The sequence below is a fragment of the Camellia sinensis genome, chromosome 2, assembly GCF_055761805.1.
Source record: "Camellia sinensis isolate YWXY chromosome 2, ASM5576180v1, whole genome shotgun sequence".
Lineage (NCBI taxonomy): Eukaryota > Viridiplantae > Streptophyta > Magnoliopsida > Ericales > Theaceae > Camellia > Camellia sinensis.
This window is the reverse complement of record NC_138962.1, coordinates 178675445-178692975: the sequence shown is the minus strand read 5'-3', so window position 1 is coordinate 178692975 and position 17531 is coordinate 178675445. Positions and strand designations below refer to the sequence as shown.

At 33.7% G+C, this 17531-nt stretch overlaps 1 long non-coding RNA gene and 1 pseudogene across 2 annotated transcripts in view; one reads left to right on the top strand and one right to left on the bottom strand.

Annotated features, from left to right (window-relative positions):
- Window positions 1-1050: 1050 nt before the first annotated feature.
- LOC145820479 (uncharacterized) lies at window positions 1051-3126 on the bottom strand. The gene is made up of 2 exons (XR_014362107.1): window positions 2885-3126; window positions 1051-2321 (listed from the first exon to the last, which is right to left on the bottom strand). It is a non-coding gene; the product is annotated as an uncharacterized LOC145820479 (long non-coding RNA).
- Window positions 3127-7154: 4028 nt separating this feature from the next.
- Window positions 7155-17531, top strand: part of LOC114279695 (putative threonine aspartase) — a 39683-nt pseudogene continuing 29306 nt past the window's right edge. Inside the window, exons 1-4 of the transcript XR_014360219.1 lie at window positions 7155-7256; window positions 7377-7435; window positions 7882-8064; window positions 13558-13756. The product of XR_014360219.1 is annotated as a putative threonine aspartase (transcript). The remainder of the gene's footprint in view (window positions 7257-7376; window positions 7436-7881; window positions 8065-13557; window positions 13757-17531) is intronic.

The window sequence follows — 17531 nt, the reverse complement described above, 5'->3', positions numbered from 1 at the left end:
CCACAATGTGTTCTTTTGTAGCCTAAGGTCCCTCAATGTTATTTTAGAGTGTAAAATACCTGTCTTACCCTTGTTTATAATATACGTTGTTTTCAATTTGGCAGCTAAAGATCATATTGATATTTTGTGGGAGATTACGTGAGGATGAATTTGACGATTCAGATTTTTGTGGAGATTTTCTAGGGTTTTGTAGGTGTTGAAATCCTGTTCGTTGTTTGTAGGTGTTGAAATCCTGTACGAGTTGAAATCATGTTCGTTGTTTGTAGGTGTTGATTGATCGTGTAGGAGTTGAAATCTGGTTCATTGTGTTTGATTTGATTTCATGTGGAGTTGAAATAGATAAGTTTTCAATTTTTGATTTGATTTGATCGTGTAGGTGTTGAATTAGGTTTTTGTTTTTAGTTTTGATCAATGTGAGAGAGACGAACTCAGTGTTGTTCTTTTTGATTTTTGAAGTTAATTTTTCATTATCTATTATTGATGAATTTTCGATGGAGTTGATTTTGATTTTTGGAGTTGCTTTTTCATTCTCTGTCAACATGGTTATGAGTTCCTTTTTGGTGCTCTGTTTTTCTGCGTTTTGTGCTCTGTTTTTTGTTCACTTTGCATTTTTTGTGTAGTGCAGAGAAAATTGCAGGTTTGTTACTATAATTGAACTCAAATCACAGAGAAAATTGTAAACTTGTAGTGCAGTGAAAATCACAGAGAAAATTGTAAGTAGGCAGAGAAATTTACAGACGTAGCAATAGAGCAGTAAATGTTTTGTTTTTTTTTAAATTTTTTTTTGAATTAAGTGTTTTGTGAACATAACAGATTTTCTCTGTGATTTTTTTATGTGCTTGTGTTTAATATATTTTTGTCTCTTGATGTTAATGTGTTTTTGTTTTTGTTATATTGAAAGTGAATATAAGTTCACAAATTTCTCTGGACTTTTCTTTGTAGTCCAGAGAAAATCATATGATTGTATTACAAATGATAAGTATTACAAATTTCTCTGGACTTATATGTTGTGTTTTTATATGTTTGCACTTTTCAAAGTTTTCTGATATGTTTTCTTTGCACTTTTCATTTTTTTTTTTTTTTTGCACTATTCATGGTTCTGGACTTTTCTTTGTAGTATAGAGAAAATCATAGGTTTGTTATTATAATCCAATGAAAATGACAGAGAAAATGTTAAGCTTGTAGTTGAGTGAAAATCACCCTTGAAGTTGGTGTCTTGATCTTGATGCTTATTGGTTCTTCAAGGTAGCAACAGAGAAAATTACAGAGAAAATTACCTTGACAGAGAAAATTACCTTGTAATCCCAGAGAAAATTACAAGGTAGCAATGATTACACAACAGAGAAAATTACAAGGTAGCAACATAAACATGACAGAGAAAATTACACGACAGAGAAATTTTGAGGAAATGGTGCATTGAACAAAATAAATATGCCATAGAAAATTAGACACAAGACATAAACATAAGTTCACAAATTTCTCTGGACTTTTCTTTGTAGTCCAGAGAAAATCATATGATTGTATTACAAATGATAAGTATTACAAATTTCTCTGGACTTATATGTTGTGTTTTTATATGTTTGCACTTTTCAAAGTTTTCTGATATGTTTTCTTTGCACTTTTCATTTTTTTTTTTTTTGCACTATTCATGTTTCTGGACTTTTCTTTGTAGTATAGAGAAAATCATAGGTTTGTTATTATAATCCAATGAAAATGACAGAGAAAATGTTAAGCTTGTAGTTGAGTGAAAATCACCCTTGAAGTTGGTGTCTTGATCTTGATGCTTATTGGTTCTTCAAGGTAGCAACAGAGAAAATTACAGAGAAAATTACCTTGACAGAGAAAATTACCTTGTAATCCCAGAGAAAATTACAAGGTAGCATTGAACAAAATAAATATGCCATAGAAAATTAGACACAAGACATAAACATAATGTGGCCAGAGAAAATTATAAATGCTGCCAAAGAAAATTAGACACACAAGTAAGAAAAGTAATTTGGCCAGAGAAAATTATAAATGCCAGAGAAAATTAGCCACACCAATAGAGTAGTAGCAAGCCAGAGAAATTTACAAAAACAAGAACACAAGAAGCTTCAATAAGAAGCCCCAAATGTACAGAAAGCAGTTCAATTTTGACAGTTGGAAGGAAAGCAACCCATCATCAGTTGGAAGCAAAGAAATTCTGGACTTCGCAGGAATTTCTCTGGATTCAACCCAGAGAAATTTCAAATTTCTCTGGTCCAGAATTTCTCTGGAACGATAAAACTCTGATTTTATCAATTTGTCATTGGTTTTGCTGCTGCTGATTCAATCACAATTTCCTGCACAAACAAATTAATAGTTCTTCTATGAGTTTGTGATAGATTTTCTTTAAACTTAATGGTATGAATTTCTCTGGGTTGAATCCAGAGAAAATTCAAATTTCTCTGGATTACTTTAAGCCTTCCTCTACTGCTGCCTCTTCCTCAAGCTTCTTTTTCCAATATTCTTCAAGTAGGGGTCCAAATATTGCTTTTCCAGAAAAAACTCCAATTCTACTAAACCCAAAAAATCAAAAGACGTTATATTCAACACTCAGAGAAATTTTGAACCTGAAGATGTTATATTCAACACTGGATATATATATATATATATATGTGCTGACATTGTATATATATATATGTATGTATCATATATATATATATATGTTTGCAACCATAGATAAGATAACCAAGAGTGACTGTTTGATTATGGTTGCAAATGGTCTTAATTGATTAATTATCATATATATACTAGTCAAGACAGTAAGCAACAAATTGTATATATATATATATATATATATGTATGTATCATATATATATACATCTATTAAATTTTTTTGAAAAGAAAAAATAATAATGCATACATGTCGAAGAAGATCTGGAGTCGAGAATCGAAGCTCTGATCAATGACTTGAGACCAATACTCGTAAAGCTCATCTCTGCTGATCTTGTCAACATTCAACTCATTTGAAGATGAACAGACGTAGGGTATTTTGGTCCAAGAAATTGATAAAATGCGTGGGTATTTTGGTTAGGGACCTGAGGCAGTATTACATTTTTTAATGTCCTTTATGCAGAAAATTGTTATTATTAGGGAGCTTAAAAAAAAAACCCCTTTTAAATACACTCATAAAAAACCCACACTTATCATATTGATGTCAATATTTAATAAATGTTTGACAATTCATTTATAGTGTCTAATATTTTTGAAAAGAAAATTTTTATTCATACAAAAAATTTACAATAATGATGTGACAATATCATTATTATAAATAAATGCATCTTCAATAATATTTTGTTATAAAGTGAATAAATTATGAGACACATCGTTTTGTATAAAAATTATATAGTAATTTTTTGTTCATATAGTATTACTGTTTTGAAAAAATTATACATAATAATATGTTTCAATGAACACATTTTTCCAAAACACCATCATAATTTTATTGTAATTGTGTCACATTAGATGTTATTTAAAATAATATATATATGAATTAAATATTATTAAAAACTTTAATTCAACAGTAATATCATGTCATTACCAATCTATTGTATTATTAACTATGTGAATTAATTTAAGAAGAAATATAAAATTATATCAGAATAAATAGTTACAGTTTGAATAATAAATAACAAAATTATATATATTTTTTTTAATTTTTCTAGTTCCTCTTGTTTAAACTAATTTAAAAAATAAATGTTTAAAAAAATTCAAAAAAAAGTTTAAAAATTCAAAATAAGTCAAATAAATCACTATTTTTTGTTTTATTTTATTTTTCTTAGACATTTTTAAAATTTTTAATTTTATGATTCTTGTGTAGAATCTATAAACCTAAAACTTTTTTAAAAAAATTAAACATATTGTTAACTAAAAAAAAAAGATTAAAAAAGTAAACCCCAAACGCACACTCATATTACTTTCATAATTGGTTAGGATTAAAAAAATTTAAATTTTTATTCTGTCTTTAACTAAAAAAATTGTTAACTAAAAAAAAAGATTAAAAAAGTAAATCCTAAATGCACACTCATATTGCTTTCATAATTGGTTAGGATTAAAAGTTCTTTTTGCCAAATATGTTGGGTTGGGTTTAAATAAATGGTACAAATAAAATAACAAAAATTTTATTCATCTCATAATTTGTCTCATAGTAAGTTTTTGAGTGACATATGACAAAGTCTTAAAGACTGATTGTCAATCACAAACTCAAACAATTTATCAAAAATTCTACTATGCCAATTCAGATCTTAAGAGATTAGATCATTTGTCAAATAGTAAGTTGGTGAGTGACATATGACAAAGTCTTAGAGACTAATTATCAATCACAAACTCAAACAATTGATCAGAAAGTCTACTATGCCAATTCAGATCTCAAAAGATTAGATCATTAGTCAAATAGTAAGTTGGTCAGTGATGTATGACAAAGTCTCAGAGATTGATTATCAATCACAAACTCAAACAATTGATTAGAAAGTCTATCATATCAATTCAGCTCTTAAGAGAATAGATTTTTAGTCAAATAGTAAGTTTTTCAATGACGTATGACAAAGTCTTAGAGATCGATTATCAATTCATAACACAAACAATTGATTAGAAAGTCTATATTCCTATCGATTCAATTACCAAAAGATTAGATCAGTAGTCAAATAATAAGGTATACCATGTCAATTCAGATATGAACGATGAGATTCGATTTTCAAAATTAATCGAACTGTGCACAAACTTAACTCGAAGGAACACCCGACTACAAATATAGACCACAACATATAGTTGGGTTATTAAAATAGTTTACTACTTATTAGTAATTTATTTTTTAAAGGTACATTGATTAACTGAAACCCAATTTCATGTTGGGTTTATTACACTTTCTACCCTTAAACTATCATCAAATTATCTATTTAGCCTCTGAACTATCAATTGAATCTATTTAATCCCTAAAATATATAATTACCCTTATCTTTATAAAGACAAAATAAAAATTTAAGATTCCTTTTGAAATAAAATTTTAACTAACTAGGGTGTTTTACTAATTTATAATATTTATGGACTTATATTTTATTTTTATAATCACTTTAGGGACTAAATAAATTTTAATTAAATACTTTAGGGACTTAATAAATTCAATCAATAATTTAGGGACTAAATAAATTGTTCAAGAACTAAATAAATAATTTGATGATAGTTAAAAGGTACAAAGTGTAATAAACCCTTTCATATTTCTTGAGCCAAACGGTCCAAATTTGTCCACAACAGTCACTTTATTTCTTGAGAGTTATTCTAGTAGTACCTATCAACCTGCCATACACATGCATCTCATTTAATGTTTAAGATTGACAACCACCAATAAGTCAATTTTTTATTATTTATTTGCTTCACTTGCTTCTCTCAGTGGACAAAAATTTAAAGAATACTTACAAATTTACTTTTTTAGAGTTTTGTTGTACACATCTTATTAATGGCCATTGCAAATCAAAAAAAAACTTTTTGAGTTTCTACAATTTTTTTTCTTTATAATTGTCTTGGGCACTGATGCAATAATTCCATCTAGGAACTTGGTGATCTTTCTCTCCCATCAACACTAACACCAACACTAACTCTATATGATGGGGGCAAAGCAAACAAACGGATACATAAGCAGAGCAGCAAAACACTCAAGAGTTTGCATACTCATATATTCATATTAGTAGAGTTTGCATATATTTATCTATGACAAAGGTATGATATCCTTCCAAACACTTTCAAATTTTCCATTTCTTTTACAAAAATATTTTTTTTTTGTAATAATGTGTTGTACGTTAAAAGATTTTTCATGGATCCACATAGTCAAAAAATGGACTATGAAGATGAAGTTGAAGAACCAAGTACAACTCCACTTTGGAAATATGTTACAAAAGTTCCTAGTGAAGGATCTAGTGCCAAACCTGGAGGTGGCGGATCAATGAAATTTATTTGCAATTTTGGTTGCAAAACTGAGGCATATACTGGTTCTTATTCATGAGTTAGACAACACTTAATTGGAAAATTACCAGGCCAATGATATCAAGGGATATGAGTATGTCCAAAGTTGAGCCAAGTTGAGAAGGAATTACTAAAGGAAGAGGAGTTGGCTACACAAAGAATTTTTGGTGGAAATTGTAAGTCTAGAAAAATTCCCATGCCTTCAAAGACACAACAACCATCTCAAACCACTGGAAAATCTTTAGTTGAGGATTCAGTTGACAAAATGTTTCAAACAGCTAGTAGAAAAGAAGTTGATCAGAAGATTGCAAGATGCATTTACGACAATGGCATTGCTTTCAATGTTTTGAGGTCACCATTGTGGACATATATGGTCTCTTCTATTTTGAATGCACCAAAAGGGTACAAGTCCCCCAACTATGAGAAAGTTAGGAATACTATTTTGGACAAAGAACATAAGAAGGTGCAACAATCTCTCACTCCCTTGATGCAGGATTGGAGCACTCATGGGGTCTCTATTATTTCTGATGGCTGGTCTAATTTAAAAAACCAACCTCTTATTAACATCATGGCTATCTCTGGAGGTAAAGCCATTTTCATAAATGGGCATGATGTTTCTTCCATAGAGAAGAATGGGGCTGATATTGCTGAGCTGCTTTTGAAGGCCATTGATTATGTTGGCCCTTCTAATGTGGTCTAAGTTGTGACAGATAATGCTTCCAATTGCAAGACTGCGAGTACAATAATTCAGCGGAAGCATGCCCATATTTTTTGGTTTGGTTGTATGGTGGCTCATACCTTAAATCTGTTGATGAAGGATATAGCTAAAAGTAAGGATTCACTGCCGTCCTTTGTTGATGAGTCTTGTAAAAAAGGCAAGGTAATTGTTAAATACATCAAAAGTCACTCTTCTTGTCAGTACTTGTTCAAGACCTTTTCAGCATTAGAGCTTCCCAAAGCAAAAAAAACCAAGTTTGGCCATAATTTTATTGTATTACAACGACTTATTAAAGTGAGACCATCATTAATGTCTATGGCTCTAAGCAAGCAATGGGATAACTTGAGGAGGAGTTCATCCTCACCAGAGCTGCATGACATTGTCCAACAAACAATTATGGACGATGACTTTTGGAAAAAATCAAAAAAAAGTTCTCAAGTTTACAAAGCATATATATAAGATGCTTCGTTTTTCTGATTCTGATAAAGCAATTATTGGGGAGGTTTATGAGCAAATGGATACAATGTTAGGAAATATCAAAGACTCTCTTTCTGATGATCTTGTAATCTATGATTTGGTTCAACAATTTGTGGTGGCAAGATAGGATAAAATGAATATTCGTCTACATTCCTTTGCATATGTTCATGTTCCTAAGTACTACACAAATTCTTGGCTTTTACAGCCAGCTCCTAGTGATGTGAGTAGGAAGAAGCCTCATTTTGATAAAGAGGTGCAAACAGGGTATCTTCAAGCAATTAAAAAAATTGTTGTTGACCAAAATGAGGCTTCTTTGATACGCCATCAAATCAGCGATTTTGTGAGTAACAAAGGTGTTTTTGCACAACCCTAAGCTGTGAAAGATAGAGCAACCATGATTACATTATCATGGTGGCATATGTATGATGGGGCTGCTCCCCGAATTGTTCTCATTGGCAGTGAAAGTTTTATCTCAAAGTGTAAACACTTTTTGTGTTAAGAGATGTTGGAGTACCTATTCTTACATTCACAATGTGAAAAAGAACAAGTTGAATGTGGATCATGCTGAAAAATTAGTTTTTGTGCACTACAATCATAGGTTGTTCTTCTCTTCTTTGTTTTATTTGTATTATCTATTATGTTCTAGTTCTTGTATTTTTTTTTTCTTATTATAGTATAATATTTGTTCTTCTCTTGTCAACAAATTACAGGTTGTTGACAAGATATAGAGATGATTATGAGAACTTCAATAATTGGGATGCCTATCCAGAAGATGCCAACATAGAGGAGGATTTCACTACAGTAGAACAAAGAGATAATGTGTCTCTCTCAGATAGTGAAGAGAATGAGCCTAGCTTTAACTGTTACTGCCTCTCCATTTTGCCCACCTCCAAGTATTCAAGAGTCTTCTTCAATGGATAAAATAGAGAGAGCATAGAGGAGGCTTGAAAAGGCAAGGGGTAAAAAGCAAAAGAAATGAAGAATTTGTTGCACTTTGGAGAAAGAATAAATTATTAACTGTCTTGTCTGTTCTCTTTTTTTTTTATAATTTTTTTTAATCTTTGTTTTTGGTAGCAACTCTACTTTTGTGGATTGGTAGATTTTTGTTGTTTTGTTGGATTTTTGTTTTTTGTGGTGATCGTTAATTTTTTTGCCCAGACTTAGTGATATATTTTGTCTATCTAATGGGAATTTATAAAATATTTATATTTTGGTAGCAACTCTACTTTTTTCATTTATAACATATATATATATATATATGTATATGTATGTATGTCAATTTATTTATTAAAAAAATATATACATGTATGTCAATTAAAAAAATACATATAGATAAATTAAAAATATAATTAATAAAAATAATATATAAGCACTCCTAATCTACAACTCCTCTAAGTGGTCACGTTCCTCTGCTCCCGCCCCCACTCCTACTTCGTGCAACTAAGAACTAGACTAGGCCAAAAACTGGCCTTGTTTGTAAAAATCGGAAAAACCGGTGGTTCAATCGGTAAAACCGCCAAACCGGTGTCGGTTCTTGACCAACCCAGAGGTTTTTTTGCTTGTTTTTTTCTTTCTTTCTTTCTTTCTTTCTTATATATATATATATATATATCAAAATTTCGACTAAAAACTCTTATTTCAAGAGTCTCCTCTCATGATGAGGAGTCTCATTGAAAGCTTGAAGAAATTATGAAAGTCTATTCCTATTTATAGGAAAAAATTTATTCAAAGAGAACCTAAAAATTCAACGTGAGATTCAATTAAATTGTTTGAATCATATTTGATTGGAGGGAGAGTTGAAAATTTCATTTCCCTCCAAAATTAAATTTAGCATTCAATCAATTTGTTAGGAGGGAATGTTAAATTTTTTTAATTTCTTTAAAACTAGTGACTTTTTTTTTATATCAATTATGACTTTATTAAATATTATTAATAAATATTATGCAACACTCTTTTTTTTTTATTATTTCAGTAATTATATATATTTTTATTTATTTATAATTTATAATTATATTTTTAATTATATAATATTAATTATGACGTCACAGTTTGACCGCTTTGACCCGATAGTTGAACCAGTGACCCGTCCACCAGGTCCTTTTTTCGGTTCGCTCACCGGTCCGATTTTCAAAACATTGATTGAAATTATATTTAGGTTCTGAACATACACTCTAAGATGGTGTCTGTGCTCTGTGAGAAATTTGCTTACCTTAACCTCACATTTTCCACTGGGGGACAAATAATTTTTGATGTGAGTGAATGTTATTCCTTGTTCATGCTTTGATGATTCTTAAGCTGATAAAATAAATGGTAATAAGTCATTGCAGTCGAATTTATGTTTAGGCATAATGTAACGCCTTGAAATAATCCAACATAATATAAAACATCAACCCACATTCACTAAATAATAACCCCGACACAAAAGAGATATCGGAAGGTCGTAATCCCCATGTTCCATTACATAACTTCAAATGTTTATACAAAAGTAATCTCACATGCAATTATATATTCATTGAAAAACTAGTACATGAATCTATAGCATGCGAAATCATTGAACCAAAACGAATAAAGGCCCCTCAAGGGCTTACAAATTTCAAGGCATGAGCCTGATTACACCAAAATGGTCCATTAGACCCATACATGATAGCCCTTAGCTTTACAAAAATTTACAACAAAATAAAAGAGGAATCTACTCTTCACAAAATATATCCACGCCCTCAGCTCGGCGGGATCACTACATCTTTACCTACACCAAAATCTCATAGAGGTGAGCATAAAGCCCAGTAGAGAAACCTTAACAAAGTATATATGTTTATGCAAGATTTCCAACATTTATGCAAATACAAATGCCATGCAATGCCATTTTGAAGATAATCTCATGTCATGCTTTTCTTGAAAATCACCATGTTTTCAATAACATTTTGCAATCTTATCAATTCCAAACTTCCAATTTTAATCATTACAGGCGGTAAATACGACTCTGGCAATCCCTAGGTTGGTGTCTGCAAGTAGGCTCAACAAGCACTACCAATACCCCACTTTACCGGTTTCTAACCGGAAGGGAAGTGGTACCTCTTCCGTGCGTGTTTTCGGTCTTTCACCCCGGACACTCAGGTCAACTTATCAAACTCATCTACACCCCCTAACTGGACTTACCAACGTATTTACCCCTTTACATTTCCATTATTTCAATCACAATAAATTCATTCTCAATGAAAGTTCCAGTTTTCAAAAAAACCAATCTTCATGACATGCAAGATTTTAGTAATGCCAATGCAACAATTAACCATGCCATTTCGTGTTTCTATATGTTGATTGTAACTACAATAAATTTTCCATGAAGGTTCAAAATCTTTGTTTTCTTCTTTCCATGCCATTCCATCAACATAGCCAAAAATTACCATCATTAATCCATTTGTAACAATGTGCCCACAACTCACACATTTTCAACATTTTAATTATCTCAAAGCCAATGCATTATATAGATATCAACTTCCAATCTCAACAACTTTCATATATCAAGAAATTCTCCATCAACGTATATATAAATATTTGTGTAAAATAAAACATTTCTCATCCTCTTTGCCTAACATGGCACACAACAATATATATAAAAACGACATATGTATATAATTCCAACATGAGCCCTCATCCTTCTTCACTTAAGAAATCCCCAAAATTTTCTAGGTTTTTCACAAAATTCCAACTTTTTCTCAACCCTTTTTTAAAACCTCACTATATACCTCAATCTCAACTCATATGGCTTAACGATTTAAGAAAATCTTTAAAAGGGAATAAGAATAAATTTCTTCTACAAAACTAACAATTTCTTGAGCCACTAAACCCATTTTCAAAATAGACAAAGATGTGCTCACAAAATCAATCAAAACTTGCAAAAACATATATATAACTCAAAGGAAACCCTACCTCAAGTCTTGATGAAGAAATGAAGATGAAACCCTAGATTTATTGGTGTTGAAAAAGATCTCCACTGCATACGTTGTGGTCCTCAAAAGGCTCTACAATGTTGATGAGGAAGCTATGGACCAATCTTAAATGGATGATGAAGGATCAAGGATTTGATCTTATTTTGAGGTAGGAACATAGAGAGAAGGGAGAGCAAGTATTTTAGAGAGAGAGAGACATTAGAAAAATGATATACATAGCCCAAAAAGAGAAAAAAAAGATAGCTCATTCGGACTCAGGCTGATCGCACGTGCAGAGTGGGCCTTCTGCACGTGCGGCTATGATCCCCGCACGTGCGGCTTCCTCCGCACCTCCCCATTTGCACCTGTAACTAAAGCAGTGTGCAACCCCTAGAACCTCACCCCTCCCCACACATGCGGCCTCATCCTGCGCACGTGCGGCCCCACCCTGCACGTGCGGCTAGGGCCTCGCACGTGCGGCCCTGGCCCAGCAGCCCATAATTTTCTGGTTTGACTCCTAGGCACTCTAGACTTAACCGTGCGTCCTCCGAAACAAGTGAAATCAATCACTGAAAGGACAAGAACAAGGTTTTGTTTGAGAACCAAAATTTCTGGACACTACAACCCAATGAGAAATAAAAGAGAACGGAGCGAATAACTATTCCCGGCCATCACACATAATGCTTGCATGTTTTAACAAGTTTTCCCTCAAGGTTGGGACAAGGCTTATTGCTTGTGACATGTGGATGATTTTCATGAAATCCACTTCTTTGGAGGCAACTTACAAGGTAACAATTTTATCTTCTCTCTTCAGTTTGGTTATTCCCTTCCTTTTTTGGTATTTGCCATGTGACACTAACTTGTTATTGAAGGTTTGATTCCCTGTAGTGATGTCTTATGTTGTGTTATATTAGTTCATTTTTTATTTTGCTGACTAGTTTTTGGTACACTATTGGGGCTAAACGAAGGGCTTGGATGTTGCTTGAATGGGGAGGAAATGACCATGAGATATATGAATCAAAGCGAACCATGGGGCACACAGGTCTGCTCTATATTTCAGCTTATTTTTGCAGTTCAATACACCATGGAGTTCTCTATTGCCATAGCATCTAGAGAACCAAATGCATTGTTAATATGGTGCCATTTGCAAAGAAATCTAAAATCTTCAATCAAGTCATTCTTTTTGTTTTCAACAGCATCCACATGCATATAATTCATTTGTTAAAGTTGGATAATTACCAAAGAAAATGGATCCATCAACAAAAGAAATAAAATTGATGATATTTTCTTAAAATGTTATGAATGATTTTGTATATAAAACAGACTGTACTGGTTTTAAATGCTATGGAAAACAAAATGGATTAAATATTGCAAGTTGAGACGGAACAGTTTCATTTTCATACCCAAATGCTTTTTAAATGGATATCTATGTCAATGTTTCTCTTTTGCCATTGGGTCCTTCATAATTACCACGGCCTCATCTTCGTTAGCACCCATTTTGGCCAACCCATCAGCACTCTTGTTTCCTTTTTCTCAAAACATGTTGCACTATGTAACTGCATTTGCTGATGAGAAACTTTGCATCTGCTACCAGGCTCTTCATTGGGAAAGTTATCACAAATTTCACTTTCAGCAATTCAATGGCCTCGGTGGAGCTAGTATTGATGATGAGGTCTTTGTATCTCTTCTCAAAAACAATTGTTAAGCCTCTGTAAATTGCTCATAGTTCTGCTTCAAGACTTGTACGCATATCCAGCTTACCGAAGAATCCACAAAGCCAAATACCCTTCTCATCTCGGATTAAGCCACCAAACCCGCCTTGATTGCATTTTACACAAAATAAAAGTAATTGATTTTTTCAATTGAAACACACACAAATAAATAAATAAAAATAAATGACATATATTGATTGCATGAATCACCTTTTCTCACAATATTAGTAAGCACCAAACTAGGCATGAACAAAATTATAAGGGAGCAACTAGGGTGGATTTGGGCTATTGTTTAGGCTTATTCTGAATTGTTGGGTTTTTATTTGGTATAAGATTTGGATTAGAGTGTTGTTTGGCCGATGAAATCCATCATAGGCTCTATTTTGGTTATTTAAATTATTTATTTTGTAGTAGCCTTTGTGTATATCATCTATAAAAAAAAAAAAAACAATCTACTAATGTAACATATTAAATTCTATGACCAAAAAAATAAACGGCAGTTGTATTTTTAAATATAAATCATCTATTACTTTTGGTGACAAGCAAATTATTTAGTTAATTTATTATTATTTTTTTTGATAAATGATATACGGAAAAAAAAAATTATAAAAGGAAGAGTTGCGTAATTGACTGGTTTGTGGTGGGTCCCATAATCACTTTGGCAATAGTGATATGTTTTCTTCTTGCTAACAACACACTACTAAAACACTCTTTCGCAACCTTCAGCGCCTGGCGGTATTTAAATCAGAATTCAGCCCTCCACGCCTCTTGAAAAACGTTCCTCATCAAAATTCCATGGCGGGGAGGAGGAGGATGTCCCTGATCAGAATCCTAGGTTCTTCGTGGCGGTGCACGTCGGCGTGGGATTTCACATGCCGCCGAACGAGAAAGCTCTCAGTTCCGCCATGAAACGTGCCTGCCTCGCTGCTGCTTCTGTTCTTCGCAAGGTATTTCCTTCGGATCTCCTCTCTTTCCCTCTGTTTGGTTACCAAGAATCTTGAGGAAAATAAAGGAAAAGGAAATTTAAACTAGAATATCTTGAATCTATGTATTATGTCGTTTTGTTTGAATTCTGAACATTTTCTAACTATTTTCAGTTGTAAAGGTAGTGTTTGGTTTACTAGAATAGAATATGATCATTTCATCACAATGTCCATTCTCACATTTGGTTTGTTAACAAATGAGGAAAAATGCATTATAAATAGAATCGTTACTCACCATTGTAAGTCTGAATGGTCATTTCACACAGATTATATAGATTGATCATTCCATTTTGTTCTACTAGGTATTTGCATATTGATGGAGGGCCTGCTCTCAGAAGTGTGTTAGCATGAGAGAGAGAGAGAGAGAGAGAGAGAGAGTCTTCATGTTTGGATGGCCCTTTTAAAGTTTATTAGTAGGGATTACCATTATTCATTTTTTTTTTTTTTTTCAAGTTGTATGCCATTTTCTGCACTTCCTAGATGTATCATAGAAGTAGAGCCCTTGTTATTCTGGAGCCTGAACTCTGAATATGACTGAAATTTTGTTTTGGATATTATGGTGAGATGGTATAATTTGATCTATGCTTTGGAAAACACAAGACAATGCAGGCTTGGACAAGGATGGTGACCATTGTCGGACATGAAAAATCTTTTGAACATTAACAGTCTTGAATGTGGAAAATTATAGATCACGTGCTTTTGGAATCCAAGGATATGACTAAGAGAAACAATAGCTCAACAACATGGTTTGGCAGTAGGCCTAGATTCATGGTGAAACGAGCAAAATGATGATTTAGGATGAATCATGAATTACAACATAGAAAACTGTTTTCTTGGTAACCTGGTGAAACCCACTGATATTTCTCATTTGTAATGCGGCCTGCCTTCACTTCTATCATTGCATCTCTTACCAATTCATGATGGCATTGTTAAAAAATGTCTCCAATTTGCAAGCCTTGGGAGTTCTTTTTAAGTCGTTTAGAAAGAGAAGCCTTGAAGTTTTTAGAAGAGACTCTTGAAAACACCTTATCATACAAAAGGCTAAGTTGTTTTGCTTCTTCCTTGTTACCTCTTTCCATGCGTTGTGTACTTGATAACCCTCAAAGGTGGCCTTAACAGATAAATTGTTGCCTGTATCTAGAGGGAGAAACACTGGTGGAGATGTTGATAACATAGAAGAAGAATATTGTGTATTGATTATCGAATTAATCAACCGAAAGGGCTGAGTACAAATATATAATCTAAATAGAATAAAATCCTAATAACCTAAACTACCTGTAGTGAATAATATAAAATACTAATTCACACCCCCCCTCAAATTGAGGACGTGAATGCAGAAAGTATCGAAAGTTTGCCAAGAAGAAAATGAAAACGAAAACGATAAACAGTGTGAGTCTTCGTAAAGAAATCGGCCTACTGAAAAAAGGAGGGAACAAAAGGAAGAGTAATAGTGTCGGCCTGAAGATGCTGTCCGACAAAATGACAATCTATTTCAATATGCTTTGTCCGTTCATGGAAGATGGAATTATGGGCAATCTGGATAGCACTCTGATTGTCATAATACAACGAAGTCGGATCAGAAAGAGAGACACCCATATCGGAAAGAAGCCACCGAAGCCAAACTATCTTGGAAGTAGCATGAGCCATGGCACGATACTCAGCCTCAGCGGTGGAACGAGCAACAACAGACTGTTTCTTACTCTTCCAAGATATGAGAGAATCTCCGAGAAAAACACAAAGATCAGAAGTGGATTTGCGATCAGAGATGTCACCTGCCCAATTAGCATTAGCATAGGCACAAATAATTAAATCCGAGGAGGTAGATAACAGCATATATTGCAACAGAGTAAACGAGGAATAAAAACAAACTGACTGAGAATATGCACAACATAAGAGATGTCTGGACGTGTAACGGTGAGATAAACAAGGCACCCAACCAACTCTCGATACAAAGTAGGATCCTCAAGAGAAATGCCATCAGAAGTAGAAAACTTAGCATGCAACTCAATAAGAGTGTCGACAATTTTGTCATCAATGAGATTGGCACGAGAAAGAATATCACGGGCATATTTAGTTTGAGAGAGAAGATACCCAGTGCGAGAAGTAGCAATCTCAACATCAAGAAAATACCGAAGAGACCCCAAATCTTTCATCTCGAACTCCTGAAACAACTGACGCTTAACTTCCTTAATAGTACTAGAATTAGAGCCAATGATGATCATATCATCCACATATAAGAGAAAGAGAACAAGTCCAATAGAAGTGTGTCAAACAAAGAGAGCACAACCATGATGACTAGGGCGAAAGCCAAGCTGAAGTGTAATAGAGTGACATCGCTTATACCAAGCACGAGGAGACTGCTTGAGACCAGATAGAGCACGACGAAGACGACAAACAACACCGGGAGGGTGAGAGAGACCCAGTGGAGGCCGCATATACACTTCTTTAGCAAGATGCCATTCAGAAAAGCATTTTTGACATCGAGCTAAAACAAAGGCCATTGATGGGCAACAACAACAGAGATAAGAGTGCGAACAGTAGTCATTTTGGCGACGGGGGCGAAAGTCTCATCGTAATCAATCCCATACTCTTGAGAAAAGCGTTGGGCAACCAAACGAGCTTTGTACCGTTCCAAAGAACCATCAGAAAGCGTCTTGACCTTATAGACCCATTTACATCCCACAACATTCTTGCCAACAAGTAATGGAATCAAATCCCAAGTCTGAGTATTAGCCAAAGTAGTTAACTCGTCATTTATGGCAACATTCTAATTTGGATCATGACAGGCTTCCTTGTAAGGCTTGGGCTCAAAATAAGTATAAAGACAAGAAAGAAAAGACTGATAGGAAAGGAAAAAATATGTATTACCGAATCCAAGCCGATTTGAAGGATGACGGCTCGCTTTGGAAAGCGATGTGCAGGAGGTGCGAGATCCAAAGAAACAGCTTGAGGGACAGTAGAGCTAGAAGCAGATGAGCTCAGAAGTACTTTGTGGCGCTGATAAACAAGAAGAGGAGCAGGGGAAGTTGGAACTGGAGAGGGAGCTGGAAAAGTAAGGGGGAGTAGTTGGCGAAATATCAGGAGTGCTAGTAAGAGGCAAGGGAGAGACCTCAAGATTAGAAACAAACTCATTTGGAGAAACATCATAAGGAAATGGGTCAATATGAACCAAGTCATCGTTGGTAATAGGGACCCGCGCGGGGGGGGGGGGAGGGTATAGTGTATATTGGAATATGGATCTTCTTAGAGTGTATAAAGCTTGTATAACAGCTTGTTATTCTTTCCTTATTAAAGGTTGTATAGCTGTACTCATTTATGTTGGCTAGAATTAGGTTGTTTCCTTATTTAGATTCTTAGAAGTCAACTTATTGTACTTTATTTATAGCCTTGTACAGATTATGTTTGAGACATACGAGAAGAATTATTCTCTTCCAAAGCTTCATGGTATCATAGCAGGTTTAGAAACCCTAACCCTGGCATCCTCTTAACCTAGCCTTCATTGCTAGGATTATTCAGCCTTTATAGTTAATTCACTGTGGCCTTCATTGCCATTCAAAATTTCTGTTATATTCCTCTGATTGTTGCTGCTTTTTGCCATCTCGGATTCAAGTGAATAGTTGGTTCCTTCTACAACCTGTTTCTGTGTCCTCTTCAGATCAATTTTTTGTCTTGCTGCCCATTGATTCCTTCATTGAATCATGTTTGAGGTCACAGATGCATCTTCTTTAGACCCAAAAGC